The 22,007-nt window shown below is 45.9% G+C and overlaps 1 protein-coding gene and 1 pseudogene across 1 annotated transcript in view; both read left to right on the forward strand.

Annotated features, from left to right (window-relative positions):
• Ext2 (exostosin glycosyltransferase 2) overlaps positions 1-22,007 on the forward strand; it is a 139,729-nt gene that overhangs the window by 103,514 nt on the left and 14,208 nt on the right. The window lies entirely within an intron of this gene.
• On the forward strand, positions 6,034-7,607 carry LOC129674873 (NKAP-like protein; annotated as a pseudogene).

The raw sequence follows: 22,007 nt of genomic DNA on the forward strand, positions 1-22,007 counted from the left end.
GAGAAGGCCCAGCTCATTGTGGGATGTGCCATCCCCGGCTCTTGGTCCTGTGTGCAGGCTGAGCATGCCATGAGGAGCACGCCAGTAAGCAGCTTCCTCTGTGGCTGGCCTCCTCCTGCATCAATTCCTGCCTCCAGGTTCCTTTCCCTGCTTCCCTGGATGGTGGAGTACAAGCTGTAAAGTGAAATAAGATGGCTTGCTCTCTGAGCTCTACATGGACGGACTAGCTGCCTGTCTCTGTCACTGCTCCTTTGGGCAGCTGATGGATTAGGCTGAGTTCAGGGGTTAAGCATGGAGCAGGAGAGGTCTCCCTGGGGGAAAGTGCCAGAGATGAAGCCTGGCGCACAGCAGTGGGAGCTGACGAAGGCCTGTCAGGGAGGATGTGTGTGAGATGCATGCTGGCAACAGCAAAGGCTCACATCTGACAAAGCCCAGTGGAGTGCACAAATCTCGCTTCAGCTGGCACAGGGGACAGTGCAGAGATTTATCCCATGGTCATGCTGTCTTTGTGGGAGAGGAACCATTTTCTTTGGTTTTCTCAGGATGTGTTTCATTGGGGGTTCTTAAGAAATGAAAATTAAGCCAGCCATGGTAGGGCACATCTTTAATTCTGGAGGAAAAAGAGGCAGGGAGGCAAAGGCATGAGGATCTCTCAGTTTGTACATAGCAAATTAAGGACATGCAGAGCCACTCAGTAAGAACCTGTTCCAAAAGCAAAGAAAAGAAAGAAGGAAGAAAGAAAATTTATCCAGGGCAGCCGTAATTTTTGCAAAAATGTCTATTTCTTTTGAAGCTCTTAAAGATTGATTTAAGGGGAAGAAAAAGGAACCCACACACCTATACTACCAAAAATTAAAAGCTAAGTTTTCTCCATTTTGTGTTGCTTTTAAATATAGGCCCATTTGAGTATGAGAAAAAGCCATTCTGAGGTGGATTATCATGTGACACTCTGGTCAGGTTGTTCAGCCAGGGAGAAGCAGGGAAGTATCTGGCAGGGCCTGATTTTTTTTGTTGATGTTGTTGTTTTTGTTTTGTTTTGTTTTGTTTTACATCTTTTGGTTTTACTTTCATTCATAGGAAGTGGCATAGGTCATTATACCTAGAATATGAGTGACATTGTTGTATCATGTGTGCTGGCCAGATTTATGTCACCTTGATATACTCTAGAGTCATTTCAGAAGAGAGAGCCTCAAATAGGAAAATGTTCGACCAGATTGGCCTGTGTGCTACCAGGTGGTGCATTTTCTTGATCAGTGCTTGGTGTGAGAAGGCCCAGCTCATTGTGGGATGTGCCATCCCCGGCTCTTGGTCCTGTGTGCAGGCTGAGCATGCCATGAGGAGCACGCCAGTAAGCAGCTTCCTCTGTGGCTGGCCTCCTCCTGCATCAATTCCTGCCTCCAGGTTCCTTTCCTTGCTTCCCTGGATGGTGGAGTACAAGCTGTAAAGTGAAATAAATTGTTTCCTCTCCAATTTGCCTTTGATCATAGTGTTTCATCCCAGTAGCAGAAACCTTAACTAAAACACCATTTTCCCCACCGTTGTAGAAAGAAATTGTAAAATGTTTCTTTAGAAAAGCTGGGCAAAAGAGGAATCTCTCCTTATTGGTACAACAGTCCTGAACTGTCTGTTTGCTCAGGATTTTGTTTGTCTGTTTTTGTTTTCTAAAAGTGAAGTAAAAACAAGAATCTTCAAAGATGTTGCCCAGGCAGGCAGAGTCTACTTGGTCACTGTCTTCGGTTAATGTGAAGGAAGTCTAGTTGAGCTGAAACTCAACTTGAAACTCAGCTTGTTCCTTCCTACAGTGACAATGATAGTTTCCCCCTCCAAGGAGAACCTTGCATAGTGCCTGCCACACAGACAGGCCAGGAAGCACTTGGCAGAAGCCACAGTCACACCACCACCCTTCCTCTAGCTGCAGTGCTTATCATGGCTCTCCCGGGGTCTGTGAGACTGTTGCTTGTTTGGCTTCTTTGTTCAGAGTATTTCTATGACTGGGATGAACGGCTGAGTGTGCATTCAGAAGGTGGAGACCGCTGCTTCTAAGTGCTGTCTTCTACTCCAAAGCCTACAGTTAATTTTCATGCAGCAGTTAGGAACAGCCTCAACTAAGTAAATAAAGTCAGCGTGGTGTGCAGGCAGAATGCTGTATAAATAAGAAAGCTTAAAAAAAATGGCATCCTAGGGGAACTGGTTCAGAGCCCTAGGCACTGAGCAGAGTCTGTTGGGATTATAGTTTTGTTAGTTTCTCATCTTCCTCTCAGGGGTGGGTATCTCAAAGAAGCTTCCAGTCCAAGGCTAGATGACTTACTACCTCTTTTAAGAAACAAGGAGGTCATTACCTCAGAGCTTTGCTGTGTAGTGCCCATTTCTTTTCTTCTAGAATGTGGGAACCAAAGCTGTCTTGTTCATTGACATACCCTTCATGCCTAATCCATTCATTGACCTCAGCAGTACTCAGTGGTGTTTGATGAATGACTGATCCCCATGGAAAGAGTGCATGTGCTCAGTAAGGCACAGACCCTTTAGCTTCTTCTCTGTGATGATTCATAATCTGGATGCAATGGTATGATAAAACAGAATTTGAAATGTTAGACGTGTATATGTTTTAAATATATATCTATAACATATGTTTTGTTATAATAAAATACCTGAGGCAAACTGACTTTACACTGTTTATTTATTTAGGATTTTTTGTTTTTGTTTTTTTGTTTGTTTGGCTGGTTGGTTTGTTTTGTTTGATATGTGATCTCAGGTAGCCCAGGCTGACCTCAAACTCACTATGTGGTAGAGGATGACCTTAACTTCTGGTCCTCCTTCCTCTACCTCCTAAGTGCTGGGAATGCAGGTATGCACCACCACACCTGGGTTAATGGCTTCATGAAGAACAGCTTCTGGTTCAGCTTCTGGCTCCAGAGACTCAAAGGCAGGTGCCAAATTAACTGACTTGCCTCTAGCAAGGACCTTTATGATTGATGCTGCAGTGGGAGGAGCATGCGTGGGAGAAGAGATCACATGTCAAAACAGGAAGTCAGAGAGCAGTACAGGGGTCGGGTCTTAAAACAGGTCACCTCCACAGAGCACAGGGACTCAGGAGAGTTCCTTAATTCTTTCTGATGACTGTGCCCCCACTGACCTTGAGACCTCCCCCTGTCTCTTCAAGTTCCCATTTCACCTTTGCATTGTTAAACTGAGGCCAGGACTCTACCATGTGAACCATTACGGGACAGACCACATCCAAGCCTCACCTGCCATGTTGCTTCACCATTCTTTCCACAGCATCTAAAGTCTACAGTAATAAGAACATATATCTATGCAAATGCCTGTGCACCAATATTCATAAAAGCTGTATTCAGTATAGCCAGAACCTGAACAGAAACAAAACCAGTGTCTGCCAGCCAGTCCTGTGGAGAAGTGAGAAGCAGCCTATCAGGCAATAGGAATTGACTGAACAGTAAATAGGATTTGTTGGGGAAAGAGCTAAGAGGCTTTGGATCAAACCCAGAGCCAGGCTAATTCTCTACCTGCACTGTACCCCTAGCTCTCAATAATAAATAAGAATAAACTGCTGATACACGCAACAGTGTGGATATTTTTCAGAATGATTATGCTGAGTTAATAAAATTAGAAGAAGAGAACAGTTTGCTTATGAGTTCACATACATGACATCCTAGAAAATGCAATGTGATGACAGATCAGTGTTTGCCTGACTCTGGTCTCCGGTGTTAAGGTTGTAGGCACGTGCAGCCAAGCCTGATTTTTGTTTTTGTTGTTATGTAAGTGTTTAGGATCCAAACTCAGGTCCTGATGCTTGCAAAACAAACTCTTACCTGCTGAGCCATAGTCAGTCTGGCCCTGTCTTTGAGTCTTTAGAGGCAGGAACTGTGTTCTAAAGTTGCAGTACTTAGACTGAGACTTACTTTAAAGTTGCAGCAACAAAGCACTGGCATTGATTCAAATTCAGATATATAAGTCAGTGCAACAATTAAGAGTTGAGAAGTGGACCATACCGCTGTTGTGTGAACAATCCTGGGGAGACCATAAACATCTGCTTCCCCCTCCTGATGGACTCTGACAAACCAAAATAAGTGTTCCATTCAAACTATCTTGGTAACCCAATGAATTTATGTATGGTTACTTACGGTAGCCTGGGCAACTTAGCAGTACCACACTATTGAAGAAAATGTCACTGCCCTGGTAATCACTAACTGCCTATCTGTCCTTGGGGGAGAGGACAGGCCTCATGAGCCTCTCTCCCTCTATGATGGAATGGTGGTCAGCTATGCAGGTCTTGTGTGGGTAGTCACAGCTGCTGTGAGTTCAAGAGAATACAGCCAAAGGTCATTGTTCCATGATATTTAACTCATATGGCTAGGTAATTGTCAACAGAAGAGCCAAGTCAATCCAGTGGAGATGATAAGGTCTTTTTCCTCAGTGCTGCCACAACATTTTCTTATGTTTCTTTAATTTTTATTTATTTATTAATTACAATTTATTCACTTTGTATCCCTGCTGCAGCCCCCTCCCTCGTCTCCCCCTATGCCCTTTCCCTAGTACCCTGATAGGGGAGGACCTCCTCCCCTTCTATCAGACCCTAGCTTATCAGGTTTCATCAAGACTGGCAGCATCATCTTTCTCTGTGCCCTGGCAAGGCTGCACCCTGCATGGGGAGGTGATCAAAGAGCCAGCCACTAAGTTTATGTCAGAGGCAGCCCTTGATCCCTTTACTAGGGAACTCACTTGGAAACTGACCAGTCTGTGGGCTTCTTCTGAACAGTAGTCTAGGTCCTCTCCATGCAAGGTCCTTGGTTGGAATATTGGTCTCTGCAGGACCCTTCCTTTTTTTTTTTTTTTTTTTTTTTTTTGGCTCTATTGTTCTCCTTGTGGAGTTCCTTTTCCCTCCAGGTCTTTCTATCTCCCTCTTCTTCCACCCTGCCCAAAGTTTGGTTATGAATCTCAGTATTTCCTTTGATACCCTGGTGGGTAGAATCTTTCAGAGGTCCTCTGTGGAAGGCTGCTGTCCTGTCACTTGCCTTCTCCTACTTCTGATGTCTGAATGAGGATTAAGCATCATCCCTAGGGTCCTTCTTGTTTAGCTTATTTAGCTTGTTTAGGACTATAGATTTTAGTATGCTTATTCTATATGATATGACTAATATTCACTTACAAGTGAATATATATACTATGTGTCTTTCTGCTTCTGGGTTACCTCACTCAGGATGATTTTTTTTTTTCTCGTTCCCACCATTTGCCTGCAAATTTCATGATTTCCTTGTTTTTAATTGCTGAGTAGTGTTCTATTATGTATCTATTCCTTGGTATTCCTTTGTATACTTTCTGTATCTATTCTTTTGAGGGACATCTAGGTTGTTTCCAGATTCTGGCTATTACAAACAGAGCTGCTATAAACATGGTTGAGCAAATGTCCTTGTTGTATAGTTGAGCATGTTTTGGATATATGCATAGGAGTGGTATAGCTGGATCTTGAGGTAGCACTATTCAGGAGACTCCAGAAACACTTTGCAGTCTGGCCAGAAAAGGAACAGTTGCAGACAAGAAGGGTGTAGTTGCTAGAGATATTAGGATCATTAGGAAGAAGCCAAGCTCTTTGTGGATGGACAATAGAAAGATACCCTGAGGGCATCTCAGGAATTGGCCAGACCTTAGCCCTCCAAGGTTCCAAGGTACAGAATTGTAAACTCATTTAAAAGACTTTCCTTTAACAAGAGCATACCTGCAGGGCACCTTAAACGGGGCTACCTAGAGAAGTGGAAGACCTTGGTGTTGTCTACCTGATGCTGGTTTTACAAGGATGCAGAGTGCAAAGTGGGGAGGTTTGCACCAACCAGTATTTCAAAAGAATGCCCATAAGGCCAGTAGCTGGTTTGGTATTCCAGCTGGCAGCTGCTAAGAGAGCATTGTAAGTAGCTGTGAGTGTGATACTAAAATAGATGTAGAGACTCAAGGGTGTTGAAGTTACCAGGGGCAGAGGACATCTGCCTAGGAAAGCCGTAGGCAATAAGTAGGACAAGGGCAATGGGGGATGCAAATAGCAGCATGGTAGAAGTAGCAAACCTATTGGAGTGTACCTCCTGCTGCCACATATCCAGGGTAGGAGATGAGGAACCACGGAACCTGGTGCTTGCCTTTTTGCATCTAGCTTTGATCCTTCCATGCTGCTTCCCATCTCTATGTGACAGGAGTGTTTATTCTGTGTCATTGTAACTGTTTGCTTTACAGCAAGCAGCTCATGACTAAGAGTTTGCCTTGAGCGGCAGAGAAGACTTTGAACTTTTAAACAACGTTGAGCCTCTCCATGTTGTGACTTCTTGAGTAACCGCCATGTTGTCTGTTTGAAGTTGGCCCATGTCACCTGTATCCTGATCCTAATGAAGACACTCTGGGCTCTCAGAAATGACGACATGAGTAGGAGAGCCCACCGTCGGGGTTGCCTACTAGGTGATCCCCTCAGGGAGGAGGTTTTGACCCTCACCTCAGCAGTCCCAAGGGTTTCCAGCCTCTGCTGGGTGCGGAGGGTGCCCTCCCAGTGCATCCCGTCGACCGCCACTGCTGGGGATCCGCACATTTGCCTCCTCGAACTTCTCTTCCATCTGTGGTGGGTACCGCTATCACCACCACTATGTGGGAGGCCGCTTGTGGGTGGAGGGCTAGGAGAAGGAAAAGGCGGGGAGCTATAGGCGAGGAGGCTGAAGGAAAGAGGGCAGATTGGAGAGCTGGGAGTGCCTGAGGTTTGGGGGTTGTCACCTGAGTTTCCTGACCCAGATTCTGATGAACATACAGCAGCTGAAGATGAGGTGAAGAATCAGAAGAGCAGCAGTTCAGATTTCACCAGTGAAGAAAAAAAGGACAAAGATCAGTCATTCACCAAGGAAAAAGAGAAAGAAAAAGCCCTCCAAAAGGAAGCATAGAAAGCATTGTGATGACAGCAGTTCAATTCATTCTAGCTCTGGTAGTGATAAAAAGAAAGTTAAAACCAAGAAGAAAGAGAAGAAAAACACCAGGCAAAACAACTCAAGAAGAAGAGGAGTAAATAAGAATGCAGTGATATAAGCTGCAAAGCTTACACATGGAAGGAGCAGTTGGTGAGTGCAGATAGCCCGGATTTAATGGGCCCAGAAGCCCCTGTAATACATACCTCTCAAGATGAGAAACCTTTAAATTCTGGCTACACCTTGCTTCAAGGTGAAGGTGCAGCTATGGCTGACTATGTAAAGCCTGGAAAGCAGATCCCACAAAGAGAAGACATTGCCTCATTTGAATGTTCAGGTTACGTCATGAGTGGCAGCAGGCATCAACAAACGGAGGCTCTAAGGCTGCGTAAGGAGAACCAGATTTACAGTGCTGATGAGAAAAGAACTCTTGCATCCTTTAACCAAGAAAGAGGCGAAAGAGAGAATAAGATCCTGGCCAGCTTTCGAGAAATGGTATCCAGAAAGACAAAAGGGAAAGATGACAAGTGGGAACACTGCGGGTCTTTTAACAACAAAGAGAATAATAATAAACAGCTTTACCAGTGCTGTTGTACTTACTGTGTTACTAAGTACTTCTTGAGATGTCTGCGAAAGTCTTACAAACATTGCAGGAGATGAGTAAAAAAGGCGAATGTCATCCCTGTCTCTGGTTTACAAATACTGATCCCCCCAAAAAAGCAAGTCATCTTATATATCCTTCCATGGTTTTGTGCATATACAAGGTCATATTTTGCAGAATAAAAGTTAGTGCCACAAAAAAAAAATGTTGGAACTGTTTAGACTTTGGGGACTCCTGGAGGTGGACCAGGAGATGGCCTGGTCTCATAATATGGCCATCCATATTATGAGATGGCCATGAGCCTTTGGGGCCCTGGGGCAGAATATTCTGGCTGAGTGTGAAGTGGATCTGTAGGCTGTAGTGTAGACACTTGGTTCCTAGCTGGAGATGCTGTTTTTGAGTTTGTGGGTTTTTTAGGGAGATGGAACCTGGGTGAAGGAAGTGGGTCACTTGGCATGTTCCCAAGGAGCTCCTATACCTGCTGCTTCTCTCTACCTTTTGTTTCTCTGGCTGTGACATTACCTTAGCTCATGGGGTCATAAAACCATAGTCTGAAATCCCAGAAACTGTGAAACAAAAATAAATCCTTCTCCCTTTACATGTGCTTTCAGGCATTGTTAGGTAACATATGAGAATGAAAGCCAGCTAAACTTTGAAGAGTTGTGAGTGCAGAGGTCAGTCATTAACAGACTTTTAAGAAAACCTTTTAAAATTGATATTAAACTTTATAGACGTAACTTACAGAATACATTACATCAAAGATGTGTGTGTGTGTTTACACGTGTACATGTTTTGGGTAAGTGCACGTGTATGTATGTGTGGATGTGGGTGTGTGGGTACACGTGGATACAGAGGTCAAAGGTCAGCACTGCAAGTTTTCTTGACTCACTCTCATCTTATTTATAGATAGGGTCTCCTGTTCAGCCAAGAACCCAGTTATTTCTCTGGATTGCCGGCTAGTAAGCTCCAGGGATCCCCTTGTCTGCATGCATTAATTCATTGCTTTCTATGGGTGTAATGTGATCAGTTCTCTCATATTCCTGCTGCTGTGACCTCCCCACATGGACTGTAACTTGAAATTGTAAGCCAAATGAATCCTTTCTCTCTTAAGTTGCTTTTATCACAGCAGCAGGAAAAAGAAACAAAGGCAAGTGAAATGCTGAGAATGTTTCTTAAAAAAATTTCTTTTTATTATGCAGGAAAAATGTAACTATAATGAGAAAAGTTAGTAGAGGGGTGTCAGCACTCAGGGGATGAAGCTGTTTAGGAACATTTAAAACAGCTATTGCAGAAAGATTGGTGAGCAGCATGTGCAGGTGAAATGAGGGAAAACAAGAACCCTCAGCAAAGAAAAAAGATATAAAGAAGATCAAAGTAGAAATGATGGAACTGAAATTACATACTCCTGCATTAAACAGTGTATGGGCTTTGTAGGAGAATGGAGGTTTGGGAAGGAACCAGTAATAAGCATTAAGGAAAACAAAAGCAGATAGGTTGAAAAAAAAAAAAAAAAACAAATCAACCAACCAAACACACACAAAAAAAGAATTGAGCCTTAAGGAACCTATCAGACCTGAGGGCTAGTCACAAAATATTTAACAGTGCCATTCATTGGAGATTCAGAAGGAGAAAAATGGGATTAAAAGTATCTGAAGAAATAGAGCTGGCAATTTCCAAAACTTAGCGTGAGACAATTGTATATAAATTACACAAGCTGAATGTATCATAGCGGTACTTCTCTATTCAAGTGGGTCTCAGAAAGCAATGTCTGAAAAATTAGTGTGCCCATCTACACAAGCACATATACAGAAGAAGCTCATACAGAGGTGCCTTGCTCGACCCTGCATGTATAGCGTGGGCAGAGACCTCATTGACAATGGTGGTTCTTCCTCCCCTTCCTGCGCTCACTCACTTTACCCTCACCGCTTTACCTTTCCTAATGTGTCCAGTATCAGCTAGACTTTCTCAGCTTCCGGATGTTTGTTTTGATAGATTCTGTAAATGTACAATAGCTTCTAGAATGTGGAATAGTGTATCTTTTACTGTTAATATCGGTCATTTCTTTCCTTCTCCCCTCTTCTCAGAGGGACTTGGGCTTAGCCTAAGCTGTCCTCAAGCTCATAGTCCTGCAGCCTCCACTCCTGATGCAGCAAGGCAGGTGTGTTCTGGACTCTGCTCAGACTCCTTGTTAGACCTGTTAATGTCATGGTTCTTCCAGAGAATTGACTTGGCTCTGTTGGGCATTCTCTTAAGTTTTGTTCCTGCTAACCAGTCCTCTGGACTGATTTCATGCTTTGCATTAGTGAATTTGAGTTGCTGTCCGTTTTCTAGTTTTTGGCTTGATAGTGTAGATCATGGTTTTACTGTTGACTTTTTTTCTGATATATGCACTGAAATTTCTGTTTGATTGCTTTTTCAGGTGTGTTCTGAAAGCTTTATTTCTGTGTGTGTTTGTGTGTGTGTGTGTGTGTATGTGTATGTGTATCCTGTGACACACAGACCAGTAGCACACAGTAGCACATCAGCTGGATATTAAGAGGAGGGTACCCAGGTTATATTAGAGTCAGAGCAGACTGAGGTGGGCCGGAGCCTACTTTGTTCACCATTCTAACAGTGCCTCTGCTCAGGCGTCGCATGCAGACCCAGGCCCAGAGTTGTATTATTTTCACAAGCAAGAGAGCACTCTCAGGCAACACATGCTTCATTGACATAGACTATCATGAAGGAAGCTTCACACCATGTTTAGGAGGTATAGGGCAGAGATTACAGGCCAGTTCATAGAGCACACACTTCCCAAAGACACAAGAAAGAGTCACACAAGGTCAGTGAGGAGGGCAGTGTCTTTGTACTATTAGCTTAGAAACTAAGTGTGAACTCTGCAATCCCTTCCCAAGAGGAAGATTGTAGAGCCCTGCGGTGCTCTGTCTGGCCTTTGCCAAATCTCATCACAAATAAGTGACATAAAACACACAGAGGAGGCTGCTTATACCACTTGTGGCCAGTCCTGGCCTCCCAGCTGATCACGTGAGAGGCTCAGATCTGTGTATGTCATGTGCCGTGTTAGCTTTTCTAGTTCTGCTCAGAAGAAAGACGGTGAGAATGTGAAGGGACCTCAGAGACCACTCTATCCCTACATGCTTTGCTGCCAAGGACTTGGAGAGCTACAGAGAGGTCAATTTACATTTTTAAGGTGTTAAAAGCACACAGAGTGTGGAACTCTTTGCCCTGTAGAAGAATAAAGGCTGGGGCATGAGGCCGGGCCAGTTTTCCTTGCAGTCCTGTGACCTGAGTACACAGACATTTGAATCCAGTGCTAGAGGCAATCATTTCCTTGGAAGAAAGCATGGGTCGTTTGCCTGTCTCAGTGGGGTCACTTTCCCTCTTGGAAGACAAAGGGCCCTGGGAAACTTTCCCTTCCCGCTGCAGCCCTGAAGTCAGGAGCTGGGAATGATCCTCCCTGGCCCTGCGTGTTTCTGACTTGTTTGACAAGCTCTAGTGAGCTACCAGATGGGAGATTCTTTTCAGCCTGGGATAATTTATTTATCTGTTTATGTATTTTACCAGGAAAGTATCTATTCGGTTCTTGATACTCATTTGCGAGTGACTCCTGGGGGAACAGTAGCAGTGTATAATGTTACTTGGATGTTTGATTCCGCCCCCCAAGTCCATCTGCTTTTATTTCAGACACTAAAAAGCAGGGAAATAAAAAGCAACTTATTCTTCTCCCCTCCCCTGCCTCTAAGAGACAGTTTAAAACATGTGGTTGAAAATGAGCCGTGGAGACTTGGCTGAGTGTGCGGACCTGTGGATTTATTTTTCCTTTCATACTTTGATCCACATTCCCAACCATAAAAAATTATTAGTGGCACTTAAGTTTTGGACATTTTTCACCTGAGAGAGGTGAAATGCTCTTGGCTAATGATGTTGGCTATAAATATAGAGTTAGGGCTTCATGCGGGAGTGGGAAGGAACAGAGCAGCTGTGTGCTGTCAGGCATGGGTGTCGATGCCCAGCATCCGTAGGTGGCAGAGACTACTCAAACCTCATGGGTGCTAATAAATTGTGAGAACTTAGTTACATTTTTTTTTTCAAAGCTGCCTAAGGTAATGGCAAGTACATGTTTAAAAAAAAAATATGGAGGACAGCAAAACTTCATGGTTTACTCCATTCTTTTCTCATAGCACCTTCTCCAAGTAGGATTTCTTGATACAGGAGTCATCTAGATGAAGGCTCCAAAGTGAGCGTGAGTGTGGGCTGTGAGGCGGGCTTGGCAGTTTTGTCAACCGTGGATGTTAGGTTATTGAGGCAGTAGACGGTCAGCTGAGGGAGGGATGGACAGACTCTGAGGCTAATTGATGAGTCTCCTGGGAGATGTGTAAAAAGAAGTTGATCCCAGGATAAATTTGTGGCAACAGAGACTGGAGACAGGAATGCAAGTGAGATCCAGGTGGTGAAAATCTAGAGACTGAGTGTTGGAATGATGGGCAAGCCCAGGAGAAGAACAGGACCTCTGGGTCTAGAGCATGGATTTAATGAGTGATGGGTGGCTTGGCTAATTGAATTTATCAGAGAAGGTGTGATGTTATGTTTAAAAAAAATTAGTAAAATATAACCAGGTACAGCAGGACAGAGGGTACAATCTGCAGTTCCAAATACATTCTGGGTTTTCCCTCTCATTATAATGGCTACAGATGGAAACAGCCCACTCTAGAACTAGATTCCATTGTCACTGCCTTTAAAAGTGAAGTGATAATGAAAAATTAAAGTATGATCTCTCTATCATGGTGTTGATCCAACCAGAGTGTCGGTCTGTCCAGGAGGGTCCCACAGATGCTGGGTCTGAGAATAAATTAATCTCAAACTCGTTTCGGTCAGACACATGGTCCTCCAAACCTATATTCAGGTTTGGAAGTAACTGTTTACCTCCCTAGGAACTCCAATCCTAGTTGGAGATCCAGGAGACTCTATAACAAAGATTTTTCTTGTACATCCTGCTGTGGACTGTGGGCAGCTTACCCTTTGAGTTATCTAGGGCCCTATAAAACTTACTTTTTATATAACTGGAACAAATACAGGGACATCCATGAAGGACTTGAAATAGAGGCCATTTCTTCTTAGCTGGATGTGACAGTCACCATCAACAAACAGGGTGGCTGTGATGACCCACACAGCTTGTTCCACGCTCATATCCGCAAGTTAAACAGAGCAACGAAGCTGCTTGCAGTCTGTGGAGGTGACGAGAATATCTCCTCCTTATGGAGGAGTAGGGAGTCACAAGACTGTCCCCTGAGACTGAGGTCACCATGCCCTGCCTTAGCTGCCATGGTCTCTGATATTAGAAATTGCAGGAGGTGGGAAGTTGCCTGGGTGGGTGGGACTTCTCAGCATTGCAGCTGTTAGTAAGTTGTTCATGTTCCTGTAAGTAACCCCAGATAACTCCCAAGATGGCCTTGACAGAAGTTTTCTTTAGTCTGTCAGCCAGGTAGACCAGCTAGAACACTCAGGTGAGTAGACCTTTTTCTTCTGCCTCCCCAAGGAACTCAGGCAGCAAGGCATGCTCTACAGTGGGTGAGTCATCTGGGAACTGGAGATTAGGCTTTGAGGAGAATCAGCACCTGAGATTTCCAGGTCTTGGCTCTTAGCTGCCTCAGATTCCTGGGCTTTTTCAGGGTCTAGCCAGTAGTGATTGGTTGGATGGAGAACAGTTATCTTCTTCCTGGTAATAGTGACAGTTACAGGAGCCCACCCTGAATCCTTTTCCTGAGCCTGGATATAGTATCAGTACTATATTGAAAAAGGCATCTGTCTGGTGTCTGATTATCTTTCACCTCTGATTGCTACTTTTCTTAAAATGCCCTAAGAGTTGCTGTCACCCTCTTAAGCAGACTGAATGCCCGAGTGGTCCCACCTGAGGGACACCCCTGGCAGACAGGGGAAGACAGTGCTCTGAGGGGAGTCATTGTTTTGGAAGATCTGTCCTTTCCACAGTATCTCCCCCTCCTGGTGTGCAGCCTGTAGACCTGTTCGCCCTGTCTTATCCCCAGCTTGCATTGATTTACACCTGCAGGCCTCATGAGATAGGAGGAAAAACAGCCCCTGTGTGCCGCCAAGGCTGTGAGCACTGCTGAAAGAAGATCCAGAGGCAAGCCAGAAGCCGAGGAGGTGCTGAGAGACACTGTGGCGTGGCTTGACCTTGCCAAGCCCTTCTGACGCACCCAGGCCCCACTGGAGAAAAAGTAAAACAAATATTAAGGGAAGGAAATGGAATATGTATGCTGAACATTGAAATAACAGGCAACCGTTTGGAAAAGCACCCAGATGGGAATCATAGTGGAGTGGCACTGTCTTCCCACTGAGCCAGTGAAAGCAAGTTCAGATGTGTTTACATAACCATTAATGAAGCATCATTGGGGGGCTGTCCCTGTCCCAAGGAGGAAGGCCTGTGCTTTTACTGCAGGTCTCCCCGGCCTAGGCGTCTCCTTCCCACACACTCATAAGGGAGGCAGCTTAGTGAATGCTGGGCAGGGCTGGTGAGGCAGCTCGGCAGCTCTGGCCCTTCCCTGGGTACCTGGGCCTCAACAACTAATGCTCACAGGGTGGGAAGGCCATTTTAAATAGCTGTTGCCTGTCCGGTGCTACACAAACACCCCCACCTGATTGAGAGGGGGCTCTCTGCGGTGACACACAACCCTGAGCAGATCCATGTGTCCAAGGGTTACTGTCCCACGTCTGCCGGTTATCCCATTGACATTGATCATGGGGAACTCTGGCACTTCTGCAGTTCAGAGCTGCAGACTCTGGCAGTGTTTTCCAGGTGGGAGGGACTTCTCTTCCAGGATTGCTTGTCTGCCTTGATAAAGATGCTAAGCCCAGATAGGTGGGCAGGATGTGGTGCAGGGACAGGGGAGATGAAAGCGGCAGCACTGGGTCCTAAGTTGCCCATCTCCCCATGAGAGCAGCGTCTAGAGCTCCCAGGAAAGCTACATGGGGCTTCCCAAACATGAGACCACACCATGCATTGTCAGAGCATACAGCTGTAGCTGGCCAGGTTCTGGATCTAAGACAGGCTGTGATCCCTGTCACACCAGATACCATGTGAAGGGAAGAAGAAAACACTGAAAGAGTCAAAATGGTCCCTCCCCTTGAAGATGGCCCAACTGTGGAACGAATCTTTAGGAAGCAAGATGAGAGCTCCTGCCTGATATGTTCAGCTTACTTCTCAGATCATATTTATTTCTCGCTTCCTGGAAATTGGTGCCTAGGGTTCTCATTAATCATGGTTGCTGTGTATTTGCTACTGTCTGCTGGCTGGTTTCGATCAAGACTTGGCAACCTTTGAAAGTAATATTTCTTGGTTCCCCACTAGCTTTGGGTTGGGCTGAAGATATGAGGGTTTGGGCGGAGGTCATAATCACACATTGACACTCGGCTCTTGCTGGGGAAAGAAGAGGTCACTTCTCACAGCTAGAGCCACCAACCACATGTGCAGCAGAGATGCTAGGCTTGATGATAAACAAACCGTGGCAGTAATGTGGTCCTTTCAACAGGGATTGTGGTGCCTCTTTCAACAGCGCTCTGCCTAGACTCTTGGCTCATAGTAGTTACCCAGTAAATACTTACAGACTGACTGCAGTTAAGGTTTAGATATTGAATTGATATGCTGTGAATAGAACTGTTGAAGTGAAATGTTTCCTTACTCCCTGTGCAGTAGTGTTGGTCTTTTACCTAGTGGCCGGTAAACAAATGGCCTAGAAGAAACAAGCTATACTTGCCTGGCTGTGAGCAATGGGAAGCTCCATCCTAACTTTGTAATTAAACTTTCCTCCTTTAGAATGAAACCCTCAAAACTTCATGTCTCTGCTTCTCTGTCCCCAATTCACAAGTCCCATTGCTACCCTGGTAACTCCCTCAGCCCTTTTCCCAAACCCTCACTTCCTAGTGGACATGCTACTCGCTTTCTCCTGCAAGGCTCATGTCAACAAGATGCATGCCTTATTTTGTACCCTCTCCCTGAAGTATGGGATGCTCCAAGACCCACCTGGGGCAGGCTGGATTTTGACAAAAGGTACAAGTGCAGTTCCAAGAAGAGGCAGAGCCTTTCAGAGACAGTTCTGGAAAGTCGGGGCCTCCACAAGCAGAGGTTTGACTTAAACTTTACACCCTCTACAAAATTAGCTGAAAGCAAGCCACATACTTAAATGTAAAGGACAAAATTGGGTTCAGGGTGGGGGTTGGGGTTCAGATTCTAGGAGTTTGCAAAGAGATCTGAGCTTGACAACGAAAGGTTAGTTCATAAAAGGACAAATTGGTAAATTGGGCCTTTTCAAAATAAAAATATTTTACTCCTTAAAAGACATTGTAAAGAAGATGAAAAGACAAGCTACAGACTAGAGAAAATATTTGTGAACCACATGTTCGACAAAGAAGTAAACATCAGACATACAAAGACTCTTCAGAAGTCAGCAGTAAAATCCCAGCCATCTAGCCAGAAAGAGGGGCGCATGAACAGACTTCCTACCAAGAAGGATTCACAGGCAACAAGCCCACAGGACGATGCAGAGGAAATGTGATGGCATGTGCAACGTTCCTTTAAAAGGTCTAACATTACAACATAGCAACAGCCAGGGCGGGAAGAAGGCGCAGTGGCTAAAGTGCTCACCGTAAAGGTGTGAAGACCTGAGATCACTAAGATCTGTCTCAGCACCTGTATGAAAGCTGGGCACATACTTGGAATCCCAGAGCCAGAGAAGCAGAGGCAGGAAGATCCCTAGAGCTCTCTGGCCAGCCAGCCTAACCGAATCCATAAGCTTCAGCTTCAGTGAAAGCTCCTGTCTCAGGGAATAAGGTGGACCTCAGCAGATAAGGAGGATGCCTAACCTCTGGCTACATGCATATGCATACACATGTACACACACACACACACAGAGAGAGAGAGAGAGAGAGAGATGCTTCATAAAAAGTAATGGGAGGAGCTGGAGATGGCTCCACAATTAAGGCACTTGCTGTTTTTCCAGAGGACCTGAGTTTGGTTTCTGGCTCATAGTCATACCTCTCTCTCTCTCTCTCTCTCTCTCTCTCTCTCTCTCTCTCTCTCTCTGTGTGTGTGTGTGTGTAATAGTAGGCCAATCTCAAGTGTCATGTCTCAAAAGCCATCAATTTTGTTTTACTGAGACATTCTCTTCACTGGCCTTGAATTGACCCAGTACTCCTTTCTTCTAGGTGGCCAGTGGGCTGCAGAGATCCGCATGCCCCAGCCTCTCTGTGCTAGGGTAACAAGCACACACCACCACACCTGGCTTCTTACATCATGAACACTGGGGACTGAACTCAAGTCCCCATGCTTTAATGCCAAGCACATTACCAGCTAAGCTTTCTCCTGAGCCTGTGACTGATACTTTGAAGCTAGATTGAACAGATCCAGATATTTTTTTTTGGTGTGGGGGTACCATTTTCTTGTGTGTTTGTGATAGGCTGTGATTATGTAGCCTAGGCTGGCCTCAAACTTATGACTGTGCTGCCCCACCTCCCAGGTGCAGGCATCACCCATATGTGCCACCTCACCAACTCCAGAGTTTTTTTTTTTTTTTTAATGCTATGGAGAACCTCTGGTCAATGGTTTGCATTCCATTTAGTTTTGTCTTTTTTCTGAAAACCACCCTGAATCATTGTTTGGAAGTAGGTGAGACATAGGTTGGTATGGAGGGTCTCTGATGGTTAATTGTGTATCAAGACTGAACAGCGAGCAGGCAGAGTGGTGAGAGTGCTCCAGAAGGGACCATTTTGGAAGTTCCTTTGTGCTTTGAAATCAGGCAGGGCTCAGCAGTTTGCATGCTTTTGCCAGCCTCCCTAACCCAAATGATGGGAGCCACCCTCTAAGCTGCTGGAGGTAGCACAGCTCACTCACTCTGCTGCACAGAGCTCTGGCCCCTGGTCCACAGCCACTCAGACTGAGCCTCACCAAAGTCTGTTCGGAACTCCGAAGCATCAGTCACCGTCCACTGAAACCACCCACTGAGTGGAAGCAGTCTGCCTTTCCTCACTTTGCAGGATTTAGGAAACAGCCATTTGCCTGCTCATTGTGATTTTAACTTCACTGAATAGTCAGTCTTCTGAGACCAGGCCAGAAATAATGTGACTGGAGCTAAGGCTCTGGAAATTTAAAAAAAAAAAAAAAAAAAAAAGTGCTGGGGTGGGGGTGGGACAGTGGTCTTGAGGGCACAGAACTAGCTTGAGCACACCCCATTCTGACCTTCCTCCCTGCCCCTCACTCACACCCTCTTCTTCTTCTCCTATTGTCTCTCAGAAGAGATTCATTGCCTTATGAAGAAGAGGCTCAGGTTCAATCTTTCATTCAGCTGCTCCAGCCTTGTGCTTCCTCCTCTGCCTCAGTGCCTCATAGAATCTGAGACTGCAGGAGGCGCTCAGATGTGCTGTGGCTTGCACACAGCTGAAGGGGCTTTCTCTCTTCATAGCATGAGCATAGCATCAGCTATACTGCTGATTCTAAATGGAAACCACATTCACAATGAAGCTTCTGCCTTAGGAAGATGAAGTGCTGATGGGAGCCAAAGGCCAGCCATGTTCCCTGCCTCCCCGACCCCCAGCTGTGCTCTGATGTCCACCTGAATGATCATGGGCGCTATAGCTCTCACAGTACCTGTCACTGGCACATAGGCTGAAGAGCCCTGGTGTTTTGAATGATGGAGACTAGCCTCAGTCCCAGGTAGGGGATGAGTGCTTTTTAGAATGCTGGGGAGCTGGAATGCTTGATGAATGCAGCTGTTTTAGGACCTTGGATCCACGTAGGCTCAACCTACCCGAATAGCCTTGGAAGGCCACTTCCTCTGCAGCTCAGTTTTTTCACCTGTGGAAGGAACAGATAAGTAACTAGACAAATGACCTCTCCCTTCCAGATGTTCTTGAAGGCCGCAGATCCCAGAGACAGCTTGGACAGGGCCTCACAGCTTCAGTTACCCAGTATGGGTCTTCTTGAACCTGTAGGTGAGTGGATATCAATGCAAGGATGAGGCAGGTGTCTCCAAGCCACCTCTCCCAGAAATGCCTTTTTGGTAGTGGCCACCACTGAGAGATGGAATGGCACACAAAATCCTGTGCCCACCGTGGGCACCCATCCCTGAGCCTTCAGCACTACCCTTAGCCTAAGGAAGCCACTCAAAAGGAGCACACATCCTATACCTAGTACCAAAGCCTTACCCCCCACCACTGGAACAGAGGAGAGTGTTGCCAAAACCTGGGCAGTCCCCATGCTTCTAGGCTTCCTGATTGGTTGAGTTTAAACAGAACTCTGCTATGTCTTGAAAGGGTTCCTCAGGCAGACTGAGGTAATCTCACAGTTTGGTCTTGAAACACTGTTTTCGCTTGCATATGCCACTGCCAGTCAGTATTAGGAAGCTCTAGGTGACAAACGGGTTTCCTTATTGTAGATATCTCCAGTCAGCATTCAGTTGTACCCTTGGCTTGAACTAAGGCTCTCAGCTTTCCACAGAGCCATCTCTTGACAATCCGCTGTTTCGATGCAGAGCTCGAGCTAATAGTGAAACCCTACTGCCCTTTTTGCACTTCACCTCAGGAAGCTGAAAATATAAGGTGGGTTTGGGGCCTAGAGAGAAGGCCCAGTGGAGAAGGACACTAGCCAAACTTGAGGAACCAAGTTAGATTCTCAGCAGCCATATAAAAAGCAAGGTGGACCACACACATGCCCACAACCCCAGCACTGGAGGAGAGGCAGAAACACAGTTGTTGGGGCTTACTGGCCACCAGCCATGTTCCAGGTTCATAGAGAAACTCTGTCTCAGAAAGACACCCAATATTCTGGCCTCCATGTATGCATTCATGGATACACGCACACACGCACACACACTGAGTGAATCCTGTAACTGGCTTCTCAGTGGAAGCCAGCCAGCTACCTCGTCCACATCTGGGCAGCATACAGAACAGAGCCTGAGGGAAAGAGGCTGCTCATTAAAGACCTTTGCATGTTGCTGACTCCTTTCAGCTCTGCCTTGGCTCACCCAAGCATGGGACCACAGGGTTTGAGCTAGTTCATAGAGTTCTGTGCCATTGTGATTCTTAGTAGTTGAGACAACTCAGAAGTTGTATGCAAGGAAAAACAATAAACCGTTGCCCACTGTGGCACCCCTTGGAACCATGCTCGTACACATACACACTGTGTGTTAGCCTGTGCTACTTCCTTTTTCAGGATAGACATGGAACTTGCTGTGTAGCACAGGCTAATCTTTGCCTCCTAAGTGCTGGGGTTATAGGCAAGCACCATCATGTGTGGCCTTCCTTGCCTCCTCTTCATGCACTTTTGTCCCAGTCATCCTGAAACTTGTGTCATCCCTTTAGTCCAGTGGCAGTGTTTCTGTGGAAGTGTACCTTTGGAGGGGGAGATGATAGCTGCTACTCTGGAGAACGGCTGTTTTGATGCTGGTGTCATGACTGCACCTCCAGATGGACACCATGTGCGGCTGTATCTTTCTCTAATTCCTGAGGTTGGCTGCACCCCAGGCTGCCTCAGAAAGCAGCACAGCATCCTCTCCTCAGGAACATTTATGGGCTGCCCTAATGTATATGGCATTTAGCAAAGTTCACTGGTGCAGGCCAGTCTGTTCAGAACCCTGCAGCCTGAAACAGATGACACTGGATGGAGTCATTCCTAGAAAAGTCTACGAGGAGGAAAGAACATAGAAGACCTTGGCCTACAGGACATTAGCAGCCACCTAATCCAGATGGCAGACAGAAACAGGTCATGCTGAGTGGGCCAGTGAGGCAGCAATCTCCTTGGTCATGTGCCCCTGTGCAGTGTCTATGGATTCGAGGGTCCAGTTAGGCTGCCTCTTGAGACTGAAACACAGATAAAAGTGTTTCAACTTATCCTCTAGGAAGCCACAGAAGACCTCATAGCTTTTTGTTTTGAGGAGTTGTTTTGTTTTAAAGAAAGTAGAAAATGGCTGAGATAATTGCATCTGTGAATCCTGAGGATAGAAAATCTCTCTGATTAGGTAGGAGGTGTTTGGGGGCTAAGAGCATGAAAGTAGCAACTGCAGGGATATTCTGTATCTGTGAGCTGCGTTTGGCTAGAAAGTGCAGATTATGGCAGGCTTTGATCCTCAGGGCTGTACTGTTAAATATCCACGAGGGTGCTGTTTAGAAGGCCTGTGACTGGACTGGAATGGGAACCATCTCTGCCAGAATGAGAGAGGTGGGCCTCAGAGTTCCATTCTGCAGATGCAAAAGTTCTGACCCCAGAAGAGACAAGTAGTGGACTTGGAATGGGGCGCTCGCCTAGGAGAGGGGTGTGGAGTGGGCACTGTTGCTGCTGTGGCTGGGAAAATGTTTCCCCGTGTGCATAATCAGCTTGGTTCTACACTGGCCTATTAGTGAGGGCCATCCCTTTCCGCTTCGCTTCGTTTTGATCCCGTAGTCAGCTGCAGAGTTATAGATGAAGTGACAAGGATGGCGTCTTGATTGGATCCAGCTGCTGGAGTAAGACAAGGACAGAGGAGCCCAGAAAGAGCAGCACTCAGGAAAGGCTCCAAAGGAACCCCAGACTCAGGACACCTCTGTGCCTTACAGCACATTGTAGTGTGGCAGTCTGTGACTCGATGTCATGGATTACATCCCGGGGGGAAGGCTAATAAGTGATGCAGGCCAACAGGAAGGATCTCTTGTTGAAACCTTAACAGCATTTGACCCTAAAACTAAGCAGATAATCATAACGATAATAATGAAAAGGAGATGAAAATGATGTTGGATGAAGCCTGCTGTTGAGGCAGGGGAGAGCTGCTTTAAAGAAGGAGATGACTTGCCTTCCTTTGATTTGAGTATAGAGCAGTGTTAATTCCAAGTCAACAGGAAAGGCAACTGCCATCCTCAGCAGTGCAGGCAGAGTTGGACACAGCCCTACATCTTACCATTCCAGCTGCTTAGTTGTGTATGGGGGGGGAGAGGGGCTTCAGGCGTGCTAGGGTCCACTGAGGCAGATTGGCCAGCAGGGTGCCAAGGAAAAAAGGTCTGTCCTGGCCCACAGACAGAAGTTATGGCTTAAACTACTGTTTCTGGCGTGCCTCTATAAAACCATAATAGCATCATACTATTTTAGTCTGCTGAAATACGCACTTCATTCACACAGAAAGAGCACACAGCAGCAGCTCACACAGCCGCCGGAATGTCTGACATGGATTCATGTCTACAGCTATTAGGATGATCCCTGTAGCCCATTAGCTCTGTTGGTTACAACATGGTGTTAATGAGGACAAGCCTGTGAGTCTGAGAGCCCTGTCAGGTCACACCAGGGTTAGCTCTCCTCATCACCCCAGGTGACATGCCTACAGTGCAGGTTAGATGGTCCATAAAACCTAGAGATGTTCAAGGAAGCCTTGGCAGAAACAGTGTAATGGCTCAGCAAATATCCCTCCCCAGCTTCTGGAAAAGCA

Source organism: Psammomys obesus, unplaced genomic scaffold (assembly GCF_907164565.1).
Source record: "Psammomys obesus unplaced genomic scaffold, mPsaObe1.curated_primary_1811, whole genome shotgun sequence".
In the NCBI taxonomy this organism is placed as follows: Eukaryota; Metazoa; Chordata; class Mammalia; order Rodentia; family Muridae; genus Psammomys; species Psammomys obesus.